Source organism: Echinops telfairi, unplaced genomic scaffold, assembly GCF_000313985.2.
Source record: "Echinops telfairi isolate 266 unplaced genomic scaffold, ASM31398v2 ScPeMD7_7356;HRSCAF=8355, whole genome shotgun sequence".
NCBI lineage: Eukaryota > Metazoa > Chordata > Mammalia > Afrosoricida > Tenrecidae > Echinops > Echinops telfairi.
The window spans coordinates 2854979-2881412 of NW_022111256.1; positions in this window are offsets into that span (position 1 = coordinate 2854979).

A 26434-nucleotide genomic window follows, 5' to 3' on the forward strand; every position below is an offset into this window, starting at 1 on the left:
TTAATTGAAACAGAAGGGATTCCAGAAAGGCACACAATTCACTCCTTCCGCCATCAAGTATCTGAATAGGCTGTAAGTGTCTGTGTAGCGTCTGCTTATGTTGAACTTCAAGGGACACTGGAGAGCCAATGAACCTGGATGGTGAGACGTTCAACCATCATTCTCTGAGCATCTATTATGCATCCTGCAATCTGACTAGATCCTCCAGAAATACCATAAATAACCCTGCCCATAAGAAGCTTAAAGTAGCATCAGGGACATGGAATGAAATAATTAATAAACAATATAAGGTAGCATATAATTAAATTTCCCAAGGTGTGGTCCAGATCTACCTATTGCAAGAAATCAGTAAGTGAAAAATTTAGTACAGTCTGGAATTATTGGGAAAGGCTTCAAGAACAAGTTTGAACTCATGTTGAGGTATGGAAATAATTTTAATAATGCAAATTACAGTAAAGAGTGGAAGAGGACGAGAGGGAAGGTGATTGGGACAGGAGAGGCAGGCATTTTAAGAGAGGCTGTTGTGTAAGCCAAGAGAGAGACAAAGGAATTAGGATTGTTGGCATGAGGAAATGAATTTAGCTGAACATTGCCCTTGCATAGAATCTTCTTTTTCCTCTACCTTTTCCCCTTCTATTTCTTTGACTCTGCTCTTCCACAAAAACCCTCAAAACATCCTAACTCTGGACTTCTAAAATACTTTCAATCACTTACCTGTTGATGCACTTTACATTGCTTCAGCTACCTGGTATTATCAATGCTTATATAATTTTACTTAACCATTTTATATTTGCAACAAGGTAATAAGCTTCTCAAGAATGAAGATTGTTTCCAAAGTATTTTGGCATTCACCCATAACTCAATGCAATGAGTTGGATTTCACGTTCTTGATAAGCATTTGTTAAATGAACCAGGTGGGATTTGGATGTTATTTCTGGCCCTGGCCTTCTGGAAACCACTGTCTCTTTACTTCTTAGTTCTTCACCCCATAGCTTTGCTGAGTATTAGATCTAACAGATAAAAAAGGAAGTGGTGACAAGGCTTATTCCCCCCAGGTTATTGCTTCCCATGTGTGATTATAGCAACAATCTCAGTTTGGCCCCCAAAATAACGAATCACAGTCCTGGGCCTTCAATCCTTCTGTACACATTAGATGCAGCTAATGGGAAGTCAAAAGGTGATGAGCGTTCATATTTTTAAAAAGGAAGAAAGAGTCTTGTTGCCCCTATTTGTTGACACATCTTTATGATGATGCTAAGTGTGGTATGGAAAGGGCATTTGATGATCAGTGAGTAGACTATTGACAGACAGAACCAATCTGATAGTATGTAGACTGCTCCATTATATGTATATTGAGAGTCTTATCTTCTTTGCAAGCCAATATTTTAGGTGAAAATATGAGCAGATGTTTCAAATGGTTTTGCCTCCACATGTGAACACATCAGCAATGTTATGATAAATCCTAAAGAAATTATCTTTGTTGTTGTTATAGTTGGGTGCCATCAAGTCAGTTCCGACCCAAAGTGACGTTATGCACAACACTGCCCGGTCCATTTCTCCTCTGGGTTGCAGTTTGACTTGGCTCTACTGTGAATGTGATTGCAATTCTCTACAGTGATGTTGATGCAGTTGAGAGAACTGGAGGCGGTCCAGCTCATCTAAGATGGAGAGATGAAGTGAGCTAGCTCCCAATGAACGCAGTTTGGGAGAAAACAAAGCTGTTTTTTATTCTTACTATATTGGATTCAGCTCTCATTGTATAGCTTATTAGCTGTACATCTTGGGCCTTAGTTTCCATATCTGCAAAATACAAATATAATCATCCAAAACCGAGCAAGTGGTTGAAAGGATTAAATAAGATCTGCACAGCAGTTTGGCAGAGTAAGCATTTTATAAATAGTAGCTATTAAAATCATTATCACACGATGCACTCCAGAGTGCCAGGCCCTGCTCAGTCCTGCTCAAAAGGTGGTGTCTTCTTGAATAGGGCTTGGGTAGAGCAGAGGGGAGGTGATGGAGCTGAATGTGTAGGACTGGCTCTCTAGCTTAGTTAAGAAGTTTAGGTGTATCCTGAGAAAATTGCAGCGCTGTGGGCGTGTCCCCAAACCAGGCTGCAGAATCCTTGATGGAGACAAGTCACGAGCTTGAGCCGTGAGTGGCGTTGGTGGCTGGGCAGCCCCGCCTTTCCTTCTGTCTGGTGGACTGTTCCCGCAGGAAAGGATTGGTTGATCACACACTTAGATTTTTCTCTAAATCCTTCTCTGTTCTTTGTCCCTTCATGGTCTTTGGACTCATTGAAAGGATAAGGGCCATTTTGGGGACCTTACTTTAATCACATAGAAGGAGCCCAGTGTGGTCTAGAACTGATGTCCCTTTGGGGGCCTATTTGTCAATGAATAGATGCCATTTCAAGTGTATCAGACCTTGGCAAACATGGGTGAATTAAATATAGACCCATAGAGGATGATTAGGAGCATCAAGAACGTGGCCCAAATCATTGTCTAACATAAATCCCCCAATTCTACCATACTTGAATCCTTTTCTGGGTTCAAACATATAAATATCTCTGGGATGGGTAACTCCTTCTAGCCAAATCATTCATTAACCCCTTACTGTGAAATAGTCCATGGGAATATTATTCATCAAAGATGTTAGGAAAGAAATGATTATAGAGCTTTTTGTCTAGTGATTCAAACCCACCAGCTACTCTGTAGCGGGAAGCTATGGCAGTCTGCTTCTGTAAAGATTACAGTCTAAGTGGTTGCTATGAGCTGAAACCAACCTGATGACAATTCATTTCAGGTGTGCGCTTTGATGTTGTGGTTGTAAACTGTTCTTGGTGGACCCCACCTCATTACTGCTTCTTATACAATTGGGTTGAACCATTATGACACATGGGGTTTTCATTTACTGAGTTTTGGAAGTAGACCTCCAAGCCTTTCTTCCTTGTCTTAGCCTATATGCTCCACTGAAACCTACACAACATCATAGCAACCCATAAGCACAAGCCTCCAGTGACAGGCAGGTGATGACTGTGCTTAAAGTACACTGACCAAGAATCTAGCCTGGTCCTTTGCATGAAAGGCGAGAATTCAACCTCTAAACCACCGATGCCCTTAATGATTGGACAATGAGAGACAAAAAAGATGCATTGGATGAAAGGGACAAGGTTGCCCTAGCAATAGTAGCTGGAGGGAGAGCCCTGGGCAGCTGGGCATAGAAGGATGCTGGCTTCCAGTGCCTGGAGAACGCTATTGAAAGAGGCATTGGAGAGCAAGGGGAAATCCTTCATTTCACAATTCTGCCTACATTGAAGGGCGACACTCTTTGCCCTGTCGGGAACTGAAAAGTCAAGTTTAGAGACAGAAGGCAGGCCCTTATCAAAGGGAGAACACATGTAACAGGATTAGGCCCCATGGACATGAATAACTCAACCAGGCCAGCAGTAATGTCTTCCCTATCTGCTCTTGAGGGAGTGATTCCGCAGGCTGAGACATAACCTCACCGCCAAAGCCAAAGTATGTCATGGAGCTTTTAATAACCCTTCCTGTCCCTACCTCCCCCACAAAGAGGAACAGCTGGCCTCGCCCTCCCTCCTTCTCACAGTCACTTTCTCTCTGTGATTCCAGGGCATTGTTTTCGAATGGGTGTCCCCATGCTAGGAAGCAGGCTTTGGGGATATACGCAATAATCATTTTATAATTTCTTTAATGGGATTGTTGCTTGGATTGCTTGTCTACGTGATGGTTACAAAGGCAGATGGGGAGATTTAGTCTAATTAGGGGCCCACCAAACTTTTCAACAGCCTGCAGGGTTAGTTTCAGTTCCACCCACATTTATCTGGGCCACCCAGGTCCCACCACACCTCCTGCCCTCTTCCCTCAGCTCGGCTTAGGAGAATCCTAGCGCACAGTCGCACGTGGCCAGGTCTACCTTGGGGGACATTTTCTTTTCTTTCCACTTTTAGGACCTTTCTGCCTACTGGTGAATGGAACCTAGGTGGTGGCTAAACACAAGCGTGGTGGTTCGAACCCACCATCTCTCTCCCACAGATGAGGCTGTCTCCTCCCATAAAGATTTACAATATCGGAAGCCCTGTCTCAGGTTGTTGTGAGTCAGAATGGACTCAGGGTCAGTGGCTTTAGCTTGGCCAGATCATGGAGTAGTCCAGCAAGGAACACAGCCAGCTGCTAAGGTTTTCAGGAATTATGTGAACCGGTTGACATCACATTGATAACTTCAAATTGTGGTGGTGGGAGTATCAGCGAACTCTTCAAAAGTGAGTTGTCCTCTTCTTTCTTTCCTTTCTCTCTTCCTCTTTCCCTTCTTTCTTTCTTTATCTCTCTCCCTGCGCATCCTTCTCTCCTACTCCTTCTACCCTTTCTCCTTCCCTTCCTGTCTTTCTTTGATTCTTCCTTTCTGAGTGCCTTGGGTTAACATGTACCAGAGGATCCCTGGCCCTCTCCCCCACCCAGGAATCCTTCACCCCCATGCAACCTCCCTATGCTTTTCCCTCTTCCACATTAAATTCTCCCAGGCCAATGGCTGTTCCCATCTGCTGTTCCCCCGAGCTCTCATTGTAAAAGACGTAGTAAACTGTGCTGCTAGTATATTCATAGCAGGGCTCCCAGCGGCCTCAGTCTGATTCAGGCATGGGCGAATAAGTGACACCTGAATGGAGTCTGAGTTTTAAAATGTAGATGAACTGGAACACCAACAAGTAGCTGGAACATTTGGTAGAAACCCGGCTAGAAACTTAATCTCTCTCAGAAAATAAGAGAAGTATGTCCGTTGCACAGCAACCAAATCTCTTGACCACCTGAGTCAAAAACTGGGACACCCAGCTCAACGATGACCACTGATCACATTGCTTTGAATGTGCATCACTTTCCGCAGTCCTGCCAATAATTGAAGGCCACACATCAGGCCCCCCGAAAGGGCTCACTTTAGCTCTTCCAACTCTTATTTCAAAAATTACCCAGCAATTTTTCTGATTTCTATCAGTATTCTGGGTCACCCAGTTTTTTAAAACTTGAGTCTGTTTTTATTTTCCTTCATGTGCATGATTGAAGTGGTTTGAACCTGTTCCAAGCCTTAGTTAATAGACAATAATAAATGCTACCCCTCCGGTAACACATTTTACCTTTCAGTAAAGCTATAAACCAAAGAAATAACCCTGTAGGAACCTTCATAGATTTCTGAGTTTCTCCTATAAAGCAGGTCTTTCTTAGAACCCAGATGCCTTAGAAGCTCCCCAGTATGCTAGGTGGCATGACTGTGATCTGGTCTAGAGACAGGTAGTCAGGAAGTGAGCCTCCAGGTACCCGTCTCCTCCAGGAGCTCAATCATATGCACTATTGATCAAATGTGGGTGTCAAAGCATATCAGACAGTATAGAATATTCACTTAACCAGAGATTCAGTATTTCCTTCCAGTTAAATTTAACTTCCCAAGAAATGTGACTGTACTTTAGAAGTGTGTGTATGTATGTGTGTGTTTGTGTTATTATTGTTTTAATTTCTGAAATTCCCCTATCTCCACAGACCAGGGTCGTCCAGTTAAATGTGAGTATCTAACTAGAGAAGGGGAGAAAAATGGGGCATTCTACTCCAATAAAGAGTTACAGCCTTGGAAACCCATAGGGGCATTCCTACCCTGTCCTATAGGGTTACTGTGAGTCAGACTTTACTCGATGGCCATGAATTTGCTGTGTTTCTATTCATTCATTAATTCCTTTATTGAGCTACAGAGGAGAAATCCCTATATTCTGATAAGAGGTGTGCACTTTGACAGTGATAGTTGGTTAACTTTCAAATGTTTGAACTAGCTTGAGTTTTTTCACCTTGTTTTCTGACTCTTTCAGCATCCCCTCGGTCCTTCCTTAGCTCACATGTAGTTCCTGAAAAGTCGAAGAGTCCAGGTTTTGACAACCAAAGTGTCTACATATTGTTTATCTAAAGCAGCTCTACCACAGGAAATTGTGCCCTGCCGCTTCTCCTGTAGAAGATTCCAGTGGGATAAGGTCTCATGCGATGTGTCTATGGAAGAGAATGGCTGAAGGCCTTGATTTTTATGTCTATAACTGTAGTGTATCCTTCATGGCTGATCACTTATCCCAACTATGCGAATGCTTTATGTCCTCCTCTCTAAAATGTGGAGCCCATGGGTCGTGCCAATGATGAATACTCTTGGCTGTCAACTGAAAGGTTTTGTGTGAAGTTACTCAGAGGAAGCTGTGAAAGAAAGGCCTGGTGACCAGCATCCAAAGTGCAGCTAATGGAACCCTCACAGAGCACAGTTCCATTTGGACACACAGAGATCACCATGAAGTCTAGTTGAGCCCAAAGCAGCTGGATTTCTCTAAGGTGAGTGGACATACCTGCCTTTTGTAATCAGTATATCCCTGGTGCCTGATAAATAATGGTTACTTATTTGATCATTGTTAAATGACCTTACATTTTTTATTAGTATTATTAAACAAATCTCAATTTTCCCTTCTTCCCCTATTTTGATTTTAAAATGTAACATGGGCTAAATAGTGTTGAATTATTATTTAACCAGGAAACAGGGTCATCTAAAGGGACTTAAAAAAAAATCCCTGCTATTGAATCAATGCTGACTCATAGTGACCCTACAAGACAGGACGGAACTGCTCCTGGGGTTTCCAAGACTAACTCTTTCTGGAAATAGAAAGCCTCATCCTTCTCCCTTGGGGTGGCTGATGGTTTCAAGGCTCACAGTCCAATGCACAACCTACGACATCACTTTCTTCCAGGAGTAGTTATGACAGGGAGTGCAGTCTCCAAGCCCAGCTCTAGGATCTAAGGGCCCTAGGACCCTGATCAGCTTGTGTCCACGCTATGTGACTGAGCCAGCTCAGTTCCTTAGACTAGGATAGTGGTGAGGCTCTGGTCAGACTGAAGTTGAGGAATGGAATTGTATCTTCAACTGTGTTAATTTCGTGGTTGTATGAGGCTTCTGGGAGGAGATTGTTCGTGGCTTCATATATACCTGTCATGACTTGCTGGCAAACTAACTCATAGGGTTGGTCTTTATTAAGTCCATACCTCACTCCCAAACAAGACAACTGCCCTTGCCTCTGTCTCCTTGGGCTGTTTTAAGCAACTGTGATAATGGCTGGAGAGGTCCTTTGGCAGGAAAGGCTCTATGCTGACCTGACCTGCTCTCACCAAGGGATGTACTGCAAGTTGTTCCCTCAGCAGTGTCTACTGAGTCATCCCCTCACCTGAACCAAATATTCCTGGGATGAATGGAAGGCTAGGAGATGCCAGTCCCAGGAAAAGGACATCAGACTTGATAAAAGTAGAGAGTCAGTGACAAAGAAGCAGAGCCTCAACAAGATGGATTGACCCAGAGACTGCAGCAATACTTGCAAACATCACGGGGCCAGGATGGTGTCAGACCGGGCAAGGTTTCCTTCTGCTGTGCATGGGTCCCTATGAGTCAGAACAGACTCAATGACACCCAACGACCGCTCCGCCAAGCCAGAGCTTCTCACCTGCTCCGAGCATCGCTGGGATGTTCCTGACTGCTGATAACCCCCATTAAGAAGCAAGTTTGGACCTCAGAGTTTAGACCTCTGTGTTTGGGTTTGGATCCTGCAGGTGTCTCTTGATACTTCGGTGAAGCTTTCCATTCAGTTTTCCTGGTTTTTGAGAATTTTCTAACTCTTTCTTAACTTGGCATCTCAAGCACTGGTCCCACTCTCTAAAATACACCTCACACTCGTGTCGTGTGAGGAATGGCCATGAACCTGCTGAAAGCTCCTCTGGGTGTGAGACTCGGGGCGTGTGATTCTGGAATCCGCATTTGCAGTGCTGCTGGGAATACGTTAGAAATGAAAGGTCTCAGCCCCACCACCGACCAGCAAATCAGAAACTCAGGTGGTAGGGCTCAGAATTCTTTATTTGAATAAACTTTCTAGATGTTTCCAAGTCATGCAGAATTTTGAGAATCACTGGTCCAGATCAAATGCTTCTCTCAGAATTCTTCAAATTAGGACTTGGAGTAGAATTGTATAGCAGAAAGTCTTTCTTTTAAAGAACATATAGTTTTCTCCACTGGTTTTTCAGGTGAATAAATTGAGGCTGGAATGATTTGCCGGAACATGCACCATGTCCTAGCTCTTTCAGAGGATACACCATGGTGTTCCTGTGACCTTTGACCTACTTATGTCTAGGGTTTGACTCATCTGAGCTTTGATTTAAGTTCCTTGCTTCTTCTAATCCTTCCTCTTGGTCTTTCACTGGAGTCACTGGGTGGTGTAAGCAGTTAGTGCGTTTAACTTTATTGAAACGTTGGCGGTTTGAGTGCAGCCAAAAGGTCATCAGAAGAAAGGCCTGGCCATCCTCTTCTAAAAAACTGGCCATTGAAAATCCTAGGAGCCCAGATCTACTCTGACACCCACGAGGTCGCCATGAGTCAACACAGCAACTGTATTTCTAAAATCTCTAATCACACCCCAAAGTGTCTCTTCAGGAGAAAAGAAATCTCCAAGAGCTTTGTGCAGAAACATGGCCTCCCTTCCGGAGCGCGAACAGGTGATTCCCAAATGCAATTGTTACCCAGATGCCCTGCATGCCTGAGAACAGATGGACAGTCTGTAGAGGAGTCCTTCCTGGAATTTTGGGAAAACCTATTCAAAGAGGTGGGGGAGGGGCTGAGAAAATATCTCTGAACAGGTCAGCTCCAGACACACGGGCCTGGTAACCTTCACTGCCCTTCAAAAGGAGAGAATGTTCTGTGTTTGGGGGCAGTCTATTATCATGCAGCGTGAAAACAAAGCCAAACAAAACCGAAAAGCCTTCACCCCCTTCCAGGCTCCCTGCCTACGTCCTTCCAGCTCAGGACCAATGCCAGCTTTAAATTTCATCTATCATTTGAGACCATATGTGGAAATTCTGATCACTGACATTTTTATTTTTATCTCTCTCAGACCGAAAAGGCTTGTCTCTCTTCCAGCACATCTTATTAAAAAGGCTAGAGTTGACGCCAAGTGCTGCAGGCAGAATGGCAAAGAGGGAGGGGGAGAGGAAGAGAAGGGAGAGGGGGAGGGGGAGCTTGGTGCTCAGGAAAGGACAGAGTTGGCACAAGTCTCAGCATGCAGGGGCTAACCAAGAGGGTGCCTCTGTCAGTGACAATGACTCTACTAACTCTCCTCGCCAGGCCTTTATAAGGCTTTGCTTTACATAGTCTGTCCCCCTCCCTAAACACAGTTTTGTGCACAGAGGGTTAAATGACATGTTGCTGGAAGAACATCGATTCCTTCTGCTTCCAAAAGACCAAGAAACCCCAAACCCCAAATCCTCCAACTTTACTTTTCTGGCTTTGGCACTGTGTTTTTGGCATTGGGCACCCTAGCTATTTGCCCTCAGGAGATCTGTTAGTGAATATTTACAAAGCGATGATAACTAAAAGCCAATATGGGTTCACTGAGAACTGGTCATGTGGAACTAACCCCATTACCCCTTTTAAAGATGGGTACTGAGCAGTAAATCAGCAGAAAGCCATAGCAGCAGAAAGCATTTCGATTTCAGAAAGGCATTTAAGAAAGTTATGATAACTCTACAGAGAAATAAAAGAACAGAGAAATAAGGGCCGTGTCTGAGTGAGGCGTGGGGCTTCACAGCTGTAGTCAACGTAAGGAGTGGTCCTTGGTGCCAGGACCGGGAGCCCTTCCCATCAGACGCTGGCGAAGGCTTGCTCAGCGAATGAGTTTGAAGTGTATTCAAGACAGTGACAAGCACTTTAGATAACAAGACGAGGGTCAGAAAACTCTCTAACGTTGGGAATGGTTAGTAAAAGCCAGGAGATAGAAGTTTTCAACAGATAGATTCCTGAAATCAATTATAGAGACATAAGATTAAGGAGACCTGGTTTTAGAGTTGCCAATTGAAAAAAAAAAAGACTTGGCATTGTTGTGGACCACAAGCTCAGGAATGCAGCTGTTAAGAAAGAAAAACACTTTGTGCTCCGTTAATCGAAGACTAGGAAACAGATAAAAGGAGATTATGATTTTTTTTCTACCTTGTGCTGCTAGGTTGTCATCATGCCCTCTTCTGTGAGCCACATTCTAAGAGGGGCATTGACTAATAAAGGGTATTCAGAAGGCTGCAGTTGGAATAACAGTCAGCCCAGAAACTGCTTCATCTACTTCTAAGAGCTGGATATAGATGATTCATGAAGTAGAAATCATAAGAAGATTTTCTAGTATTCAGAGCTGCCCAATTATGGTATAGTTATCCAAAAAATTAATCAACTGCCTTTCAAAGAAAATGCACAAACTAAAGTGAAAATTAAACCACCTGTTCTATGCGGAGTTCAATTGTTGTTCAATTGCTTACATATAAGATCAATATAAAGCTGAAGAAAATTAAAACAAGTCCATAAGAGCCAAGATATGACCTTGAGTCTGTCCCACCTGAATTTTGAGAACATCATATGAAGAGATTTGACTCATTGAACACTAATTACAGAAGACCTCACAAGCTAAGGGAGACATCAAGAATGTCACTCACAAAGAAAGTAAAAAGGTCATTAGACAGGCTGGAAAGAAGGAAAAGGTCAAAAGACCACAGTAGATGTCAGAAGAGATTCTGAAACTTGCTTTTAATCATACAATATCTCAAACAAAAGGAAGAAATGATGAAGTCAAAGAGCTGAATAGAAACTTTCAATGGATAGATTGAGAAGATAAAGTCAAATATCATAATGAAATGTGCCAAGACCTAAAATTAGAAAGCCAAAGGGAAGAGCACACAGCATCTCTTAAGCTGAAAGAACTCAAGAAAAACTCCAGCCTCAAGATGCAATATTGAAAGATTCTATGGAAAAATTTGAGTAATGAGCAGAAAAAGAAGACGGAAGGAATACACAGAGTCATTGTACCCAAAGAACTAGTCGACATCCCACCATTTCAGGAGGTAGCATGTGAGCAAGAACCACTGGTGCTGAAGAAAGAAGCCCGAGCTTCACTGGAGGCATTAGGCAAAAACAAGGCTCCAAGAATTGATGGAATACCAACTGAAATGTTTCAACAAGCTAATGAAACACTGGTTTATGCCAGGAAATTTGGAAGACAGACACGGCCAACTGAGGAGAGGAAATACATATTTATACCGATTCAAAAAAAAGGTGACCCAACAAACTGCTCAAGTTATAGAAAAATAGCATCGATATCACCTGCAAATACAATTTTGCTGGAGATCATCCAACCATGGTTGCAGCAGTACATTGACAGGGAGCTCTCAGAGGTTCAGGCCAGTTTAACAAGAAGATATGGAATAAGTGATATCTATCATTGCTGATGTCAGATGGGTCTTGGCTGAAAGCTGAGAATACCAGAAAGATGTTTACTTGTGTGTTATTGACTATGCCAAGGCATTCGATGTGTGGATCATAACAAACTCTGACTAGTTTTGAAAAGAATGAGAATTACAGAACACTTCATTGTGCCCTTTTGGAACTTGTACATGGATCAAGAGGCAGTTGTGGGAACAGAGCAAGCGAATATGGCAAGATTTAAAATCAGAAAAGGTGTGCATCGGGGTTGTGTCCTTTCACCATACTTATTCAATTTGCATGCTGAGCAAACAATCATAGAAACTGGCTTGTATGATGAAGAATGAGGCAGATGACACAACCTGGCTTGCTAAAAGTTTGCAGGACTTGAAACACTTGTTGATGAAGACCCAGGACTGCAGCCTTCAGTATAGATGACAACTGAATGTAAAGAAGATCAAAATCCTCACAACTGGACCAATAGGTCATGTCATGATAAATGGAGAAATGGTTGAAGTTGTGAAGGTTGTAGTTGTCAAGGATTTTGTCTTGCTTGGATACACAATCAATGCCCTTGGAAGCAGCAGTCAAGAGATCAAAATATGAGTTGCATTAGGTAAATCTGCTGCACAAGACCTCTTTAAGAGTACTGAATGCAAGGATGTTACTTTGAGCACTAAAGTACACCTGACCCAAGCCACAGTATTTTTGATTGCCTCTTAGGCATATGGAAGTTGGGCGTTACATAAAGAAGATTGAAAAAGACTCGATGCATTTGCATTGTGGTGCTGGGGAAAAGTATCAAAAGTACCGTGGGTGGCTACAAGGACAAACCAATGTGTGTTGCAAGAAGTACGGTCAGAGTGCACCTTAGAGGCAGGGATGGCTAGACTTTGTCTTATAGACTTTAGACATGTTGTCACGAGAGACCAGGCTCTGGAGAACGGCATTTACTGTGTGGTCAAGTAGAGGGGCAGAAAAAAAGAGGAAGGCCTAATCGCAGATGGATTGACACTGGGCCCACAGCAATGGGCACACGCATAAGAGCAATTGTCAGGATAACGCAGGACTGAGCAGTGTTCTCTTCGTACATAAAGTTGCTGTTTGTTGGAACTAACTAGTTGGCACCTAACAACAATGACATGCAGTTTTTCTCAATAGTACATGATGCTTATTAAAGTATCTAGATCTTTTCAATATTGCTTCAAATGCAAAGATTCTATATTTAGGATCGTTTTTGTTTTCTCCATATCAATACCCTTGACTGGGAATGACATGAATAGAAGTTGTCTAAGAGCTAGCTTCTCTCTGGACTTCCACCTCCTTACTTGGGAAGTGAGACTGTTTTAATAAATGCTATTTAAGGTCCCTCCTGGAAGGAATAACCCATTAATTAAAATTTTCTGCGTTACGAAATAACAAGGCTAGAGACAGCATCACTCATTAGATGGACCCGTGTATGCAGTCCTGTTGTTTGTTTTGTTAGATGCCTCAGGTTGGGTCCAACTCCCAGTGACCACCTGTACAACCGAACTAAACATGGCTCCGTCCTGCACAATCCTCACAACTGGTGGTATGTTTTAGCCTTGTTTTGCAGCCACTGTAGTCATCCATTTCATTGAGGCTCTTCCTCTTTATTCCCGCCCTTCTATTTTGCCGAGCATGATGTTCTTTCACTGGCTAGTCTCCCCTGCTGGCAGTGCTCCTGTGAGGTGCCATCAGTTCTCACCGTTCAGTCGGCTCTGACCCATAGAGACCTGTAGCTTGGTTTCTATCACCAAGCCCATATTTTCCAACTACTGCTCCTTCCTCTTTGTTTCCAGTGTTCACATTCCAATCACCAATACTTATCAATGCATCTCAATTGCTTGTTTGACTGATTTCAGACTGCAGGCATTGGCAAAACTCTACAATTTCTTTAACACTAGCTTTTGTGGTTGGCGCATGAATTTGAACAATTGTTGTATTGACTGGATTTCCTTATGTTGATAGATATTATCCTATCACAAATAGCATTGTATTTCAAGATAGATCTTGAAATGTCCTTGTTGACAATGAATGTGATGACATTCCTCTTGAACTTATCATTCTTGGCGTAGTAAACCAGATGATCGTCTGATTCCAAATGGACAGCTTGAGTGTATTTCAACTCATTAGTGCCTATTATTGTCAATATTTATGTATTCCATCTCATTTCTGAGAACTTAAATTTTTCCTTTAGCTTTCTTAAATGCTTACATGGTCTATTCCATGTTCTGATTCCTAAGAGACATTTATAGCTGTTCGTTCTCATTGTGAGTTGTGGCCCATGAGCAAATGAAGGTCTTTCCGAACGCTTTATTCCCTCTGAGTCATTCTGGTTGCTTCTCCATTGAGAGGGCAGCTCATCCTGTCACATCTGAAGTACCTTTTGACCTGAGAGAGTCATCCTTCAGTCCTGTATCTGACAGTACTCCTCTGCTATTTGAGGGTTTAGGTACCTGATAATGTTCTGAAATATAAATCTTCGTAAGATATTCAGTGGCTGATTCCTTAGAAGTGGAAAGCCAACTTTTTCTTCCTAGTCTGCAAACTCTGCTGATGCCTGTTTACCTGGGTGACCCTGCTGGTATTGGAAAAACCAGTGGCAGAGCTTCTAACATCACAGCAACATGCAAATCACCACAGCAGGAGAAGCTGAGAAAAGCACCGGGGATATGATCCTGCATTGCAAAATGTAAATGCTAGCCTATGAGGAGAAGCCATTTTACTCATTTCCCTGCTTTGAACCCTGACAGAGGAGGCTTGAGAAGGCATCTTTTGGTCATGTCTACAAATGGACATTTCCAGCAATGGTGGCTCCAGAGCCCTTTTTCAAAATAGGATTGTTAGATGTCATTAGGAATCATACACTGCTCTACATATTGTTGCAACACGACTTTAGGTTCTAAAAGTGGAACTGTCAAGTCATGACATCAAGCCTCAAAGCTCCATCAGCAGCTTAGAAATAGCCTTAGTCTTACCTGATGGCAGGTACTTGAGTGTTTTGAAGGGTTACTAAGTATATTGAAAAGTCATTTTATTGTACTTATCAAAATGCAAAGTATTGCTGTCCTAAGCCTAGAAATTCATTTCTTGGTGTTTACTCAATGGACATTTATACACATGTGTCACATTTGTGGAAGGGTCAGGACAACGAAGGCTGAACTGATAACAGAACTGATAACAAAAGTTGGCAAATGCCATCAACCTGGAACAGGTTAAAGATGCCATGGCGTGTCTATCAAAGAGCACTACATGTTAGTTAATGCTTATCTAGGCATCACGTTGGGTGAAAATCAAACTTAAGGATAATATATTCCACATAATATTCCTAAGCACATATGCATATTGCTTGGCTTGCAGAATAGGGACCTTATACTCTGTCTTTACTTTATCTCAGCTAAATTAAATATTAATTTAATATTTTAAATTAATAACGTTTATGTTGAAATATAGATTTATTCTTTAGAAGATAATCGACTTTCAAAATCAATCTGGAAGTTATTTATTATAAAAGCATACTGTAGAAATAAATGTATGGCAATACTATCACTAAAGGAAGGGGGAGCTCAATGTCTCCCCCATCAAAAAATAATAATAAACTCAGGGTGGGGAAAGAAAAAAAATCCTCACTACCAACAAGTCAATTATGTCTCCTAGTGACCCTATAGGACAGAGTTGAACTGTCACTTTGCGTTTCCAAGACTTTAAATCACTAACGGAACAGATAACTTCGTTTTTCTCCCACAAAGTGGTCGGCAGGTTCAAAGTGCTGACGTTACAGTTAACAGCTCAACAGGCAAAACATTATGCCACCAGGGAGGGGGTAGTGGAGTTGAATACTGTTTGAAGGTAGCCAATGATTACTGTGAATTTTAGATCAACCATCAAAAATAAATAAGTAAGACTAAGAATCATAGCTGGAAAACCACAATATAAAATATCAAATACATACCTACTACTGTTGAGATGACTCCACCACACAGGGGCCCACACAGGGACCGTGTGCAGGGGTGGGGAACCTTTCTATGCCAAGGTCCACTTGGATATTTATAACATCATTGGAAGGATGCACTAATCAAACATTCAATTAACTCACCGCTAACCTGATAGCTGGAACTGCTTCTCTTTGGTGAGGCATGTGTTGTTAGCCGGAATTGACAATGTTGAGGGCCTTATACGGCCCTCAGGCTGGACTTTCCCCACTCCTGCTAAAGAGTATTTCTGCATCGGACAGTTTCATCTTTTTTGCTGTGGAGTGGCTGATGGGTTTGAACCAACCTTGCTATTAGTAGCTCAATGCCTAGCCCACAGTTCTACTCTATTAATAAACCAACAGATAATATTCAATTAATTGAAAAGAAAATTATAACAAGGGAACATAGCATATAGGTCACAAATAGTGATTGATTTAATGCCAAGCTTAGTTTTGTTGTTATTATTAGATGCGATAGAGTCAGGTCTGATCCATAATGACCCTACGTACAGCACAACGAAACATGATCCTGTCCCATCCTCCCAATCACTGGTGAGATAGAGTCTATTTTGCAGCCATTGTATCCATCTAGCTCATTGAGAGTCCTCTTCTCTTTTGCTGACTGTGTGAGTCTGGGTAGACTAGAGAAACAAATCCATGGACACACATATGTGTATAAGAAAGAGTTTTATATACAAGAGCAATTGAACATTGAGAAAACATCCCAACCCAGTCCAGTCCAAGGCCATAAGTCCTACATTAGCCCACATGTCCGATACCCATCCATAAAGTCCTCTTCAGACTCATGAAACACGTGCAATGAAGCCAAATGCAGGACCATCACAAGTCACTGGGTAGAAAGCACTTGGGTCCATTGGTGTTGCAAGCATCTCAGTGCTGGCAGGGGTCTCTCTGTGGGTTCTCTGGCTTCAGAGGTCTGGTTGCATCCATGTGTCTTGTCTTTTGCAGTGTCTCCCAGGGAGTGGCCGAGAAAAAGAAGTTCTTCCACCTCCAAGGAGGAAGTACCAGATTTCCTAGAATTCTCAGGAAAGGGCCATGCCCACCCAGAAGTCGCATTGACTATCTCCAGATGGACAGCCAAGACTCCAACCCTACACTCTTAATCCTTAAATCGACACCAGGTGTCTACCTGGTGACTACCACACTGACTCTGGACTTTACCAAGCGTGATGTCCTTCTCCAGGGCCTGGCCCTTCCAAATCACATGCCATAAGTCCACGAGATGAAGTCTCACCATTCTCACTTTTTTTTTAAACTTCTTTTATGGTGAATCAATCATGGAAAGGGTTACAGAGCAGATCACAATTCTTGCATTCAACCATGCAGACACATTCTGCTTTCTCTCACTCCTTGCAATGCTCTTAATGAACCATTGCTCATCCCACTACCTCCTCGTGTTTCTGTCCCTATTGTGCCTCCTTTCCCAGCCTCTTTACATTTTGTCCTTGGCTCAATGTGGCCTCTTGATCCCCAAGGTCAACTATTCTCAGGTGTGTACATACCAATTTTATTCGTACTCCACTTACAGACACAACTATTCTTTTGCTGAAAATTGGGTCAGGGGAATGAGTTCAGTTCCAGACTCCAGTGGGGTTTAAAAGCACCCTGCCTGTGCTTCCTCCAGGGTAGATTTGTTCATTCTTCTGGAAGCCCATCGTCTCTTCAGTACCCCTTGCTAGCACCATAATGCGCATGCACCTTCCCTAATCCCACGTTCATGTGATATGACGAAAACTTCTATGGCTTGTGACTGGTGCACGTTAGTCTTCCAAGTGACAGCTTTCTTTTTATCACTTTAAAGTGATCTTTGCAGGAAAGTCTCTCAATCCACTGTCATTTCATTTTTGGGCTCCTGCTTTTGGGGGCATTGATGGTGAATCCAAGTCAAATTAAAACCTTTGTAACTTGGCCTTTTCTGTTGATCACGATATTGCTTGCTGGTCCAGTTGTGAGGAATTTTGTTTCCTTTAGGTTGAGCAAAATCTGTGGTGAAGGCTGTAGTCATTTAGGATTCGTCATCAGTAAGTGATTCAAGTCCTCTTCATTTTCAGAAAGCGAGGCTGTCATCTGCACATCACAGATTGTTAATGAGTCTTCCTCCAATCCTGCTGACCCTTTCTTCTTTAGATAGTTCAGCTTCTTGGCTCATTTGCTCAGCATACAGATTGAGTAAGCATGGTAAATGCATAGAACCCTGATACTACTTTTCCTGGTTTTTAAATCATGTAATATTACCTCCAATGCTCTAAATACACCAATAGAAAAGTAAAACTTGTCAGATTAGAAAATAACTCTAACTATAGGGAGTCTATAAAAAAACTATTCAAATCTTAAGACACAAGTAAAAAGGATGAAGAATATATGTGATGCCACCACTAGTCATAAGAAAACTAGAGTGGTTATGCTAATATATAATATTAGTGATATATTTATCTGTATATAAATATTACCAAGACAAAGAAGGGTATTTAGGACTGTTAATGGAGTCAAATCCTTAAAGGGTCAAGACAATCTTAAATACATGTGCATTGAATAATCAGATTCCAAAATATATGAAGGAAAACTTATAGAACTGAAAGGAGGAAGGGAGAGAAATCTACATTATAGTTAGTGCTGTAGATAGTTATTGATAGAACATATAGGCAAAAAATAATAAAGCTATTGAATACTTGAACAACACTATCAGCACACTTGATCTAATTACTATATATAGGATACTTTATCCAACAAGAACACAGAACACATATATATATGTTCTGTATACATATATATATATATATGTATATACACAAGAAATATACATTTCTTCTCAGTGCATATAGCAAAGTCACTAGAATATATCATTTTCAGGGCCATTTAAAAAAGCCTCAATATATCAACCACAATAAAATTAAACTTTTAACTAGCTTTAAACTTTTTTACAAGAATATATTGACAATGAGAGGGTGACTTCAGAAATAAATGTGCTTGAAGTAATTAGTAATATAGAATGGAGTTGGATTTTAATTATAAGGAAGCACAAAGCATCATCGCCTCGCTGTTTTCCACTTTAGCAAGGAGACAAACCTTGGTGGAGATGTCCCCAATCACCTCTCCAGTTTCCAAAGGTTCCTAATCATCGCGATAAGGTAGGCAGTTCTTCCTGTGATAAGCTTTATGGTTCACCAGGAAAGACTCCTGCCCTTGGCTCTAAAATACCCCCCTCTCTGCCTGTCATGGTGGCTGCCATTGAGGCCTTTCTGTGCTTTTTTTTTTTATTATAAAATACACGAACCCTAAAACAGATGTGAACATTAGCCAGGAACCATTTCAGTAAACCACTTTACCAGAGGTAGACAACTCAGGCCATTAAGGGATCAGTATATTTTTATGGAGAGAAGGGAGGGGGGGAAATAAACCAAGTGTTTGGATGAAGAGCCTATGTAGGTAACACAAGCCCACAGAAAGTGCTCTAGTGCAAATCCTAAAGAAAAGCACAGTGATGGGTGTTATCGAGAACGGGCAAAGATCAAGACATGGTGCTGAGAGAAGCTGTACAGTCAAAGCTCATCCTGATTTTCTTAGGACCATCTATGTAGAGAAAGAACAAGCTCAGTTCTAGTGCCAAAGAACTCATTCCTGCCCCCAGTGTAGGTGGCATGACTAAGTTGATTAGAATGAAGACTTACTCCCTCACTCTGCTCTGCCTCCCTGGAGGATATTAATGACAGTGACATACCCTGGCAGACACCCCTTGGGGGAACAAGGCCTTTATAACATGGAATGTTCCATGACGTGGATCCAATGGCCCCAGAGGGAGTATATTCCTTAAGGGTACCAACAAGAAGATGTATTTTATTGGTTGCCATTCTCTCATTTCTCAGGGTCTGACTCTATGTCCTTAGTATACCCCTATTCAAGGTCATGTGATTGTGTTTGGGATTTGCTGTGGTCCTGAGAGTCTCTCGATTTGGGTCCAATAAAAATCTAGAGCTCACCTGGCATGCACAGGTAAGGCAACCATCTCCTCGCTGTGAGGTGTTTTTCATTTAAAAACATTACCTCCACCCAAATCTCTTTTCTTACAATTACAACCTCATTCCACTGCTGAGGTTCTTTCAGTTATAGGGTTTGGTAGGCATGGACTGAGCTTTCATCCATCATCAGCCTCTATAAAAAAGAATAGGCTAATTCTCCATTTGCTCTTCCTGAATGCAGATAGGCTTTAAAAAAATCATTTTATTGGGAGCTCGTACAACTCTTATCACAATCCATACATCCATTCATTGTGTCAAGCACATTTGTACTTTTGTTGCCATCATCATTCTCAAAGCATTTGCTTTCTACTTGAGCCCTTGATATCAGCTCCTAATTTTCCCCCTCCCTCGCTGCTCCCTTCTCCCTCATGGCCATTGATAATTTATAAATTATTATTATTTTGTCATATTTTACGCTGTCCGAAGTCTCCCTTCATCCACTTTGCTGTTGTCCACCCCCCAGGGAGGAGGTTATATGTAGATTCCCCTTTCTACCCCACCTTCCCTCTACCCTCCCGGTATGGCCACTCTCACCACTGGTCCTAAAGGAATCATCTGTCCTGAATTCCCTGTGTTTCCAGTTCCTATCTGAAACAGTGTACATCCTTTGGTATAGCCAGATTTGTAAGGTAGAATTGGGATCATGATAATGGGGGAAGAAACATTTAAGAACTAGAGGAAAGTTGTATGTTTCATTGCTGCTACCCTGCACCCTGACTGGCTTGTCCCCCCACCCCCCGTGATCATTCTGTAAGGGGGTGTCCAGTTGCCTACACATGGGCTTTGGGTCTCCACTCTGCACTCATCCACTCACCCTCATTTACAGTGATATGATTTTTTGTTCTTTGGTGTCTGATGCCTGGTTCCTTCTACACCTTGTGGTCACACAGGCTGGTGTGCTTCTTCCATGTGGGCTTTGTTGCTTTTGGGGTAGATGGCTTCTTGTTTATCTTCAAGCCTTTAAGACCCCAGGTGCTATATCTTTTGATAGCTGGGCACAATCAGCTTTCTTTACCACATTTACTTATACACACATTTGTCTTCAGTGATCATATCAGGAAGGTGGGCACCCACTGATATGATTTTTTGTTCTTTGATGTCTGATGCCTGGTTCCTTCTAAACCTTGTGGTCACACAGGCTGGTGTGCTTCTTCCATGTGGGCTTTGTTGCTTTTGAGCTAGATGGCTGCTTGTTTACCTGCAAGCCTTTAAGACCCCAGGTGCTATATCTTTTGATAGCCGGGCACCATCAGCTTTCTTCACCACATTTGCTTATGCACACATTTGTTTTCAGTGATCATGCTGGGAAGGTGTGCATCATGGAATGCCAATTTAATAGAACAAAGTGTTCTGGCATTGAGTAAGTACTTGAGTGCCAATGGGCTTTATCAATGTTTGTGTGATTTTTTTTTTTGCATTATGCTCTACCAAACTGCAAAGCCTTTTGTTGGAGTGCAACACTATAACTTATCAGTTATAAATTATGTGTTACTCTAAGTATAGAGAATTCTCTCCCAAGAGATTTCTTGTGGGATCAAAGGATATAAAGATGGCAGATAGCCTTTGAAGCCATGAGATAGACAATGAAGCAATGGAAACAATTTGGTCAGGGAGATATGAATTAGACAAAATGAAATCCACTGCCTCAAAATGTGACCAAGGGTTGGCCATGAGTGATTGTTAGATCTTCCCACCCTGTCCCAGAAGTGGCCTCTTAGTAAATGTATTTCTTTGACGTGGACCTCACCCCTCACATAATTGGTTAGACTAGGGGTGAACGAAGCAACAGGGATCGAGTTTCAGGGTGAACCAGCCTCATCAGTAGCCCAGCACTGAAAGACATGGTCCCATGCATCATTGAATTATGCCCTTTCAGAATTCAGTATTCAACTTCGACTTGGATTTTACAAGCTCCACTCTCTTTCCAACAGTGTTTACTTTTCCTTTACCCAACTAGAGTTGATTTCTGTGACTTTAAAATAATATAATAAAATGCAATTCATGCAGAAACACTTTTTTTAAAAAGGAACATTTCTTCCCTCCATCCTGTCTCCTAGTGCTGCAAACAAGGTCTCCAGCTTGCAGTCGGGAGACCGTGTGGTCTGAGGGAACAAACTCAGAATTTGCAGGTAGATAAAAGTGGGTTAGTTCCCAGTTCCATCCCTTTCTATAAGATCTGTGCCTTGATCACCTTATTAAGTTTTCCAAAACTCAGTTTACTTATTTGGAAATGGGCATAGAGATGTTCATAGAATTGGTCTGAGGTATAGCTAGAGCAACTATATGCAATGCGCCTGACATATAGTTGTTGCCAATAAAAGCTAAACATGTTTTCATCCTGTGGCGCTTCATTTTTTTGGCTATTCCCTTGTTAGTGGCTCCAGGAATGTATGTACTCAAGAGGGTCTACTAAAAAAAAATTTAATGCTACTGAATCATTCAGTTTTTGTCATTTTCCAGTGCATTAGTGTGTCAAACTGGGTTGCCTAGAGAAACAAATCAAGTGACACTCGTATGTGTAAGAAAGAGCTTTATATCAAGGATTAATTATATATCAAGAAAATATCCCAGCCCAGTCCAATTCAAGCATATATGTGTTAGTGGGGAAATGATATTTGGGATCCTCTTTGTGACCACAAGCTTATTGTACATCGCAAGCTACCATGTTCCCTGCTTCTCATTTTCTGAGAGAGAGTGAAATCAGAGGTTTCCGTTTTTGCTGGAGAGGCGAATCGAAGAAAAACCGCATGGCTATTAAACACTTTCTTAGTCTGTCTATGAGCAATTCCCCTCAGGAAAGAATAGCTGAAGTGAGAAAGCCCAGGTGGGAATGTCCAATGGAATGCTACTGGTAGAGAAAGAAAAATAAGAAATTGAGATTTAATAGTCTCCACACCTCATTTGCATTTTACCGGCCAGGCTCACTGAAAGCACATCAGATGAGTAAATTTCCTCCAGATGCCTTCTTCAATTTCGTATTCTCTGACCAGTGATGATTAAATTTCACATTTTCGGTCTCACGTCTCCATCTAAACACGGACTCTGTTCCCAGGTAGCCAGCGCACTGAGGGGGCTCATGACTTCATTTAAACTGCCTTGAAGGTTTCGAACAGATTTTTGTTTGTCATGAACATTTTCATCAAAGATCTAGGCCCATGGACTATATTGGACAGACATTTCTGTCACCAATTCTGTCTGGTCTGGCTGGTTTAATTAACAAAAGCAAAGAGAGCCGGGGCCAATAAAGGAAATATCTGTAGCAACAAAAGTCTTGAAGAGAGGGTGGGAACAAGTGGTGAAGGCAACAAACAGAAGACACTGGGGAGATATGGTCGTATATACAACCCTGCAATAACTATGCTCCACAGGGAGATATGGTCGTATATACAACCCTGCAATAACTATGATCCACAGGAAGATATGGTCGTATATACAACCCTGCAATAACTATGAACCACAGGAAGATATGGCCATATATACAACCCTGCAATAACTATGATCCACAGGGAGATATGGCCATATATACAACCCTGCAATAACTATGATCCACAGGGAGATATGGCTGTATATACAACCCTGCAATAACTATGAACCACAGGTAGATATAGACTGGGCATGGAGGAACGGTGGGAATGTACCCTTGAATATACATAGGTTTGATAGAAGATATTTATACACACATATTTACCTTTGCTGCAAACATATCCATGTGATGGGACATATAGGGGGCAAAGTTAGGAAAATTCCTCAGACATAACCAGACACATTGAGGGAATGAGTCACTGGTCCTGGAGCTCAAAACCATGGTATCAAGGGACATAAGGTCAATAATCATGGCATAATCTCCAGACAACGTTCTACTTCCTTCTTTCATGAGTAGTGACTGGGGTTCTTTAAAACTTGTCAACAGCTAGCTAAGGTGTTAACTATTGCTCTTTCCTGGTCTGAAATAAAAAAGAGTAAAGAAAATCAAAGATGCAAGGAAATAATTTGGTCCAAGGGGCTAATAGATGATGCAAATAATCCTAGGGTTAGATGAACAAGGTGATACTGCTCCCACTGACTCCGAGAAGGATCATATCAGAAGATCATATAGCGAGTGGGAGAAAAATGTGGAACAAAACCAAAAATTATTATTTTAGAAAGGCCAGGCTTATGGTCAGATAGAGACTGATAGAACCCCTGACAATTGTCTCTAGTCAACCTTCAGGTCTGGAAATGAACTCACGCTCATGGCTCAAGTTCCAGCCAAACAATAGATAGGTCTGTAAGGGAACTACTAATACTAGGGAGGTACACAGGCCGTAGAGTAATCAACCATTTGAGATCCAAAGGGTAACGTTTACCCAAGGACAAAGTTCAGAAGGCGTAAGAAAGAAGGAGGAATAGAAATCGGAGGCACAGAAAGGAAGTAGGGCCAGTGCTGTTAAACTGCGGGTTGCAAACAACGACATTAAGCAGATGTTTGAACTGTCGAATGAAAAATGGATCTAGTCGGTGGACCCATATCTAATTCACAACATAACTTACCTGCTGCCATGGAGTTGATGCTAATTCATAGTGAAGCTGCAGGACAGAGCGGAGCTGCTCCATAGTGCTTCTAAGACTCCACTTTTATGGCATCGGACAGCCTCATCTTTCTTCTGCCCAATGTGCACAAAGAAGTATTTTAAAAATAAACCACAATGATACAAAATCTGTATGCATAATCTTATTCATTGTAGCATTGTTTGCGATAGCAAAAACTGGAAACAAATGTGTAGGAAAAAAAAAATTATAGATTAAAAACCAATAAACCCTGAACGACTTCAAGGATACATCTAGGCACATGGACTATATTGTACAGACATTTCTGGGAAGAATCAGACATGTGGTTGGTGGAGTGCCGGGTTAGAACTGAGACATTAATTTTTCAGTTCATTTTCTTTTCTTTTTCTTAAAAATATGACATGACATGATTTTCAAATTAATTCCCTCATTTATTGAACAAATATTTATTAAGACCTACTCTATGTGAGGCACTGCTCTTGGTACTGAGAAAACAAAAGTAAACAGGGTAGTCAGGGTCCCCGCACTTACTGAGCTTATAATCAGTAGAGGAGGAAGATAATTATAAAAACAAGCAAACATATAAAAAGACTAAAAACAAAACCCCCCACAAATCTGTGAATGACCTAATACCAGGAATAGGCAAGCACTGTGGAGAATAAAACAGAATAAAATGTTAGTGGGTGATGAGCTGAATCTAGAAGTGTTTTTTGTTGTTGTTTTTTTTTTCAAAATGATCACAACAAATGCCTACAAATGAGTAATAGCAGAGCAGAGACTCGTGCCTGAAGAAGGGGTTGTTGTTAGGTGCCATCGAGGCAATTCTGATTCAAGGAGACCCAACACAATGCCCGTTCCTGAGTCATCTCACAATTGTTGTGTTTCAGCCCTTTCTTACAGCCACTGTATCTATCCATCTTACCAAGGGTCTTCCTTTTTCTCCCCCTGTCCCTCTAATTTACTAAGGAGTTATTCATATGGAAATTGGTGAATAGAAGATTTTAAGCAGAGGAGACACCTTACAATTTGAACCAGGTTAAGAGTGGTAGGAAAAGTCAGAGAAATATGTAAGGCCAGCACTGTAGAGAGTCCTGAAGACCATGATCAAGAGTTTGGTGGTTGAGATTTTAGAGCAGAGGAATGACCTCATCCATTATGTCCTGCATGGAGAACACGGAGCAAGCCGCGGTGGAAAGAATGGTAGGAGGACTCGGCCATGTGGGGTACGATGAAAAGCAAGATCAGAAAATGACGGCAGCTGTTTAAGCAAAAATGACCAAGGAGGATGGATTGTATTTGGTTGATAGCAGAGGAAGTGGGGAGAAGTGACTGGATTCAATTTGTCATTGTTGTGAGGTGTGATCAAGCCGATTCCTGCTCAGAGCAACCCTGGGTACAACAGAATGACACGATGCCCGGTCCTGCGCCATCCTCACAACTGTTATGTTTGAGCCCATTGTTGCAACCACTGTGTCAATCCATCTTGTCCAATGCCTTCTTCTTTCTCTCTGCCCCTCTATCGTAACAAGCATGAGAGCCTTCTCCTGGTCTCTTTTGACAAGTGTAAGATAGATGAGACGAAGTCTAAAGCCTCTACGGAGCATTCTGGTTGTACTTCTTTCAAGTTAGATTTGTTTGACAGTCCATGGCACTTTTAATATTCTTCTCCAGCACCACAATTCAAATGAATCATTCTTCTTCCGTCTTCCATATCCAGTGTTCAACTTCACATGCATATGATGCAATGGAGAATACCATGGCTTGGGTTAGTGCCCCTTGCTCTATTCAAAGTAACATCCTTTCTTTTCAACACTTGTAAAGAGTATTATACAACGTATGAGGGGTTACCAAAAAAAAAGAAAGAAATTTTTTTCAAAGCTATGCATTTAAATTTTTTAACAAAACAACCTTATCACCTTCAAAGTACTCTCCATTACACTTAATACATTTGTCAGCTCTGTGATTCCATTCTTGGGAACATTTTTCAAACTCTCTGTTTGGATGGCTGACAGCACCTCCCTCATTTTTTCTTCACCTCTTCTATGACTTCAAATCACTGTCCTTTCATGTTCCTCTTGATTTGTGGAAACAAAAATAAGTTGCACAGAGCAAGGTCATGTGAGTAAGGTGTATGGGGCAAGAGAGGCATGCTGTTTTTTGCCCAAAACTGGTGCAATGAGATGGACATGTGAGCAGGTGCATACATGGTGGCAAAACCAGTACCAGTCTGCCACAACTCAGGCCTTTTTTTGTTGCACATTGTTACACAATCTTTTCAGAACCTCTAAATAGAAAGCTTGTTTAACAGTCTGACCTGGTGGAACAAGCTCCAAATGCACTCTTCCCCTCACATCACAAGAACAATGAGCATTGTCTTGATCTTTGATTTTACTTGACAGTTATTTTTGGGTGAGGAGATGATGGCATCTTCCACTGGCTTCATTGATGTTTGCTTTTGGAGTCATAAGAATAGAACCATGTCTCATCAAATGTAATGACCTTGGGGGAAAAAAGTCTGGGTACCTTTGGAGCTGTTCTTTTTTTTTTTTTT